Genomic DNA, 6548 nt, shown 5'->3' on the forward strand with positions numbered 1-6548 from the left:
AGTGGATTCCCAGCCACTGGAACTTTTGAGATGAAGAAAGTCGAGACTTTTTTCTGTTGATCTTGAAGCCTAGATACTCTAGGAACTGGATCACTTGACTGGAAGCTTGCAAGCATTCTGTCTCGGATGCTGCCCACACCAGCCAGTCGTCCAGGTAGGCTACTACCTGAATTCCCTTTAGGCGTAATTGTTTGAGAGCTACGCTCGCAAGCTTCGTGAAAATCCTTGGGGCTATATTTAGCCCGAATGGCATGGCTCTGAAGGCGTATAGTCTTCGTTGTAGCTTGAACCCTAGGTAGGGGGAGAGCCGACGGTTGATTGGAACGTGCCAATAGGCGTCTGACAAGTCTATGGAGACGGAATATGCCCTCTTGGGCAGTAAGGTCCTTATGTGTTGCAGTGTTAGCATCTTGAATTTGCAATTCACTATGAACTTGTTGAGTGGCGACAAGTCCAGAATGACTCTGAGCTTTTCCGAGTCTTTCTTGGGAACACAAAACAGCCTCCCTTGAAATTTGATGGACTTCACCCTTCGGATCACTTTTTTCTCCAACAGTTCTTGAACGTACTCCTCCAGAACGGGGGTGGAGTGTTGGAAAAACCGAGGTGGAGTGCTGTACCAGCTCCAGCCCAGTTCGTTCTTGAGTAGGCTGTGGGCCCAGGGATCGAAGGTCCACCGATCCCGAAAATTCTGAAGTCTCCCTCCTACCGCCATCATCTCACTTGGACTGCCATCCTGAGGTCTTGCCTCCCTGACCGCGACCACCCCTGAATCCCCTTGCCCTTGAGGGGCGCCTACACGAGCCTCTGGCTGCTCCTCTAGGCTTTGCTCGAAAGGAAGTAGACTGCCCTTTGAACGTTGGGGTGAATGCCGTGGACTGTGTCGACACGGCCTGGGGTACCCACTGGAATGTAGTCGGGGTTTGTGCCACCATCTGGGGCACTGAAGGCAATGGCAATTGCAGTTGCTGTTGCTGCTTAAGAGGCTTGGCTGGCCGAGACGGTAGCCTAGTCCTCATAGTCTTCCTCTTTGGTTGAGGACCCTCATCCGGGGAAGACTTTCTTTTGATAGCCAGGCCCCACTTTTGGAGAAGGTTTCTATTCTCCGTGGCGGCCCTATCAACAACTTCTTTGACCAATTCGGTAGGGAAAAGGTCTTTGCCCCAAATGTTGGAGGAGATTAGTTTCCTTGGCTCGTGCCTCACCGTAGCCGAGGTGAACACGAACTCCCTACAAGCTCTCCTCGCCCTGACGAAGCTATAAAGATCCTTCGTCACTGTGGCCAGATGAGTCTTGGCCACTACCATGAACATTTCATGGACCTTGGGGTCACTTGCCATCTTCTCAAGAGTAGTCTGAAGAGACATTGAGGCAGCCAATCTTTCTTTTGTCTCGAGCTCTCTCCGCAAAAGAAAGTCAGACAGCTTAGGGAGGTCCTCGCCGAACTGACGTCCGGCAATATCAGCCTCCAACTTCCCAACTGAGAAGGTAAGATGGACGTCCTTCCAGTCTTTGTGGTCCATAGGCAGGGCCAGCGACAAGGGTTTACACTCCTCCAGGGAGGGGCAAGGCTTGCCGGCCTCGACTGCTTTTAGTACAGCCGCAAACCCTTTCTGTAAAAAGGGGAAGGCTCTAGCAGGAGAGGACACAAAGGAAGGGAGCTTCTTACTCAATGCAGCTACTTTTGAGTTCGCGAAGCCCCTCTCTTTCATCAAGGATGAAAGCAAAGCTTGAGCCTTAGCATGGTCCATCACTATGACCTCCTTCGGCTCTGTCTCCTCCTTTGAAGCTGGTTCCTTCCTCAGCCGGACATAACAGTCCGGATATGACCCCTTGCTGGGCCAGAATTCCACCTCCTCTAGGGGAACTGAACCCAACTTATCCGAGATGACGATCTTTCCAGTCGTCATCGGCATGTGCTCAGCATACCTCCATGGGTTAGCATCTGAGCACAAGGGAAGGTCTTTCACATTGAGCCTTTTCTGGGGCCCATGTGATGCTGCAAGCCTCTGCATCTGCAGTTCCATTGCAGCCGCCTTCTCCTGATTCTCCTTCTGCATTTGTTGGATCATTCCAACAATGGAGGAGAGGGCCTGTCCCAGCTCTACTGGGAGAGCGGACGATGTTGAGGGAATAGGCTCCGGGATCTGAACCGGAGTAGCCGACACCTCGTCGGCCTCTTCCTCTACAATGTCTGGGGCTTGAACTTCATCCTGGCCTCCTGCCAGGAGGTCTTCCTCCAGACGCTCGTCCACGTCAGACATCCTGTCATCCAACTGGATGTCTTGCAAAGCGACCGCGACTTCAGCATCCCCCTGGATCTGAACTTGGGGGATCTCCTCTTGAGGCTGGGGATTCACTGCATCAGCTGATGCCCTAGGGAAAAGATACGCCCTCATCTTCTCACTTGGAAGATAAGGTCCAGAGGTGTTCTTCTGGAAGCCCCTTACCCAGGTACAAAGCTTCTCCCTTGCTATATCCCTTGATTCCGCCGTCCTAGGGGAATCAAAGGCCTCAGTAATCAGGTTAGTGCACACGGTACATACCTGAGGTTCCCAATACTGGAGATCACCCTTGGAGACAGCGCATGCTGCGTGCCTCCTAAAAAACTCATGTCCGCAGAGGTTCTTACTGCGGACGTTGCAGAAAACACTTCCGCACTTCGGATGGTCCTCCTGTAAAGAGAAGAAATTTCCATGAGTATCAAGTGAACTACGTATCACTGGATATGCACAGTTTAGCATAACAATTCAGAAAGGAAAGACACGCACTTGTGTTTCCTTCACAACCAATTGCTGCAGCCTTCCAGATAATAAAATCGTATGGTTAATCTCTTCTAGCATAACCAATGAAAAGTTTCCAGAGGAAACAGGTGTAGCTCACACCTAAGCAATGATTTTAAGATCCTGGATAATAGACAAGAAAGAACTCACTTTCTTATCTGTAAGGCAACAGCAAAGGGCTGTGCAAGACAACACAAAAGTGTTAGAACACACAGTGCTGTACCAAAACTTATACTATAGTTTTCTTCTTACAGTATATGTTATACTGAAGAATACTGGTACAGTATAGAAGGTTATGTGCCGGCCGGCACACACCATAACTAGCTTTAAAGTATACTACTTAACAGCTATAAGGCGGCAGAACGCTGGTTCAAATGCATGTGCCGGCCGGCAGTAACTGCCGGCCGGCAACAGCCAATGTCGGCTACACAAGGTAGCACCCGGCTGCCGGCCACTGCTCCTAGCGACCGGCAGACAAGGGCCGACATTAGCCGGCCGGCAAAGGTAAACAACCGATGCCAGCCAGCAGCAAAAGAACCAGAGGACTACGACTGCCCGGCTGCCGTCCTCATAGGCCGTCAGCCAGGTCGGGTACAGCACTAGAAGAAAACAGAATGGATGCCGGGATAAGATAGTAAACTACCTCCAAGCCCGGCAAGCCGAAAGAGTGCATATAAGGAAGGGGAGAATCTAATTCAGGCTTCCTGACCAATGCCGTCTGGCTCTACAGGCAGGCATGGATGAGGGACCAAGGGAGGTCCGGGCAGCACTCAAAGCAGAAGACCCTTGCAGAAGACCCGGCAGACTCTGCCGGCCGGCAAGGGACTGAGTCAATTCCACATCCTAACCTATCCTAGGTCCAGATGTAGAATGACGTACAGTACTGTAATGGCTAGGCCATTACGGAGATAGAGGGGGAAGGGACAAAAGAGGGTCCTACCAACCTTGCTTTAGTGAAGGATCACCCGCAGCCAAGAAAACTCATCTTAGCCTAAGGGAGATCCAAGGAGGGAGGCCAGCAATACTTGCCAGCTCCCAAAGAACCAAAGCAAGGAAGGTGTTGCTACTCCTAGGGAAAGGATCTTATCCTCCCACCAAGAACAGCAACAAGGACTAGTCTGCTAGATCACAAAAGAAGGAATCATCTCGTACAGAAACCTTCGGTAGTGACCTAAGGAGGCTAAGCCTCCTATGTCTGTGTCAGGCCAGCGAGGGAGACTCTACCCCAAGCCAGACAAACACAGACTCAGACTAAAAACTCTGTTGTTCTGTCCCTCTCTGAAACCAGACTTACTGGAACAGGAAGGTACAGTAACACCCCAGTATGGTTTTATCGAAAGTTAATTCAGATAAACCACTTAGGGATAAGCCCAAGGCTTAAACAGAGGGAAAGGGATTGCATACCTTCTCCGAAGAAAAGAAAGCAACCGGGGAGTATGAGAAAGTATACTAGGGTCCCATAAGAAACTTAGCCTAGGCACCAAGAGAATCGATTACCTAAATCACCGAAACTCACTCGTATACTATCTTGGAAATATTCAACATAATCTTAAATGTATAAAAAACAGCCTAAAGCTTCAATAAAATTTTAATACACTCGGAAAACCAAAATCATGCAGGAAGTACTAGGACCAAACGACTAGGCTACATGGCCTAGCGTAGGCCAGAGTTGGCGAATACTTCGCCAAAATAATACTAAAGCACGAAAGGAAATCCTATGTAACGCTAAATAGCTAAAATTTATTAAAGCAAAATAACCGGGAATGTCGCTCTGGCTAACTAAAACTCATACCTAGCGAGCGACAGCGTCCATGACGCCTCCGGTAGGCAACGGCTCTTGTAACAAAGATTTATACTATTAATCACATAAAAATTTACCAAGAGCCTATATTTATACATAAAAGAAATGGTACTCAACTAATCAGAGGCCGACGAAGTTGGAGAAGCCATGAAAAGCTGAATAAATCCAAGATTTGCGAGAAACACAGGAAAAAACACCGAGTTGTTAAGCTACGCAAAAAGGAATACAGATGGCGCCAGGATTGGCGCCAGGCACGCTTACGAAACTGGAGAAGAGGGAGCCTTGGGAGCGGCTCCCCCTTTTTCTTTCCCGTTTTCGTTTCTTGCCAATTGACCCCTCGATGTGTTATCCCTGTTTGGGGTGCAGATTGCCATGTGGCGTGTCAAGAATACGTCCTCTGATATGTCGCGATATCCCTTTCATTAGGGATATTCACTCCAGGAGTTAGAATTCTGGGTACCTTAAGGTAAATTCTCTGGGAATATCGCCGTAGTTGTAATATACCCTAGGAAGCTACCCTATAGGAACTTCCATCAGGACGACATGGCTTGAGCCCAAAAATATATATATATATATATATATATATATATATATATATATATATATATATATATATATATATAAACCTTTAAACGAGTTAATACACATATTCATATAATCCATAAATATATCCTAATATCGAATTCTCTCTGCCTTGGGATCAGAGACCAAGGGTGGATTAATTTTGTGTTGATAGCTCCTACTTGGCCGTGGATTCGATCTCGGACCAAGAAAACTGAGATTCCAGTGACTTATGACCGGTGATAAGTCACTGGAACCTCAGTTTCCTTAGTCCGAGATCGAATCCACGGTCAAGCAGAAGCTATTATCATAAAGTTAATCCCCCCTTAGGTCTCTAATCCCGAGGCAGAGAGAATTCGATATTTGAGGAGTTTGTGGCTGATATATATATATATATATATATATATATATATATATATATATATATATATATATATATATATATATGTGTGTGTATATATATGTATATGTATATGTATATATATATATATATATATATATATATATATATATATATATATATATATATACATATATATATATATATATATATATATATATATATATATATATATATATATATATATATATATATATATGTATATTGCACCAGGTGAGAGGAGATTTCATTTTTGTTTATTGTTACAAAAGGTGGATATATTCAAAAGCTTTGAAATTTAATGCACATGATTTATGATTCACAAGATTGACTTTCCTGGCATTAGCTGGACATTTTGAAATGAGGAACGATTTTCTGATGAAGCACTTGTGTTCTGAGTATGCTAGTATTTATGTAAGCATTAAGCAAATATAGATAGCAGAAGATTAATAATCTACGAGACCCAACTCTTTGGAATCCTCTATGAGAGGTACCCTTTTGAGGGTCATATGTAAGATCTACCCCTTATAAATCTCTTTTTGAGAGGTATATATAAGATTTACCTCATAGGAGTCATCTGTGAGATGTATGCCTAGAGTGATTTGTGAGAGTTGTCCTTTGAAAGTCATCTGTAAGTTCTACCTCTTAGGAGTCATCTATGAGAGGTACTCATTATGAGACATCTCCGAGATCTTTCTTTTGGGAACCATATTTATTGATATTCTTTGGGAGTCATCTGTGAGAGCCACTTTCAAGAATCAATTATAAGAGGTACCTTTAGAAAGTTATATATGAGATTTTCTTCTTTCTAGTCATTTAAGAGACGTATCTTTAGATTGTCCTCTGTGAGCTGTAAGCCTTGGGAGTCAGCTGTGAGAATTGTCCTTTGGGAATGAAAATGTGTGAGATTCGCCTCTTATGATCATATGTGAGTTACCAATTTTGTGTAATCTGTGAACACTACTTCTTTCATCTTTTCTGTAAAAAGTACCCTTTGGAAACTGTGTTCAATCTACCTTTTGTG

This window comes from Palaemon carinicauda, chromosome 1 (assembly GCF_036898095.1).
Source record: "Palaemon carinicauda isolate YSFRI2023 chromosome 1, ASM3689809v2, whole genome shotgun sequence".
NCBI lineage: Eukaryota > Metazoa > Arthropoda > Malacostraca > Decapoda > Palaemonidae > Palaemon > Palaemon carinicauda.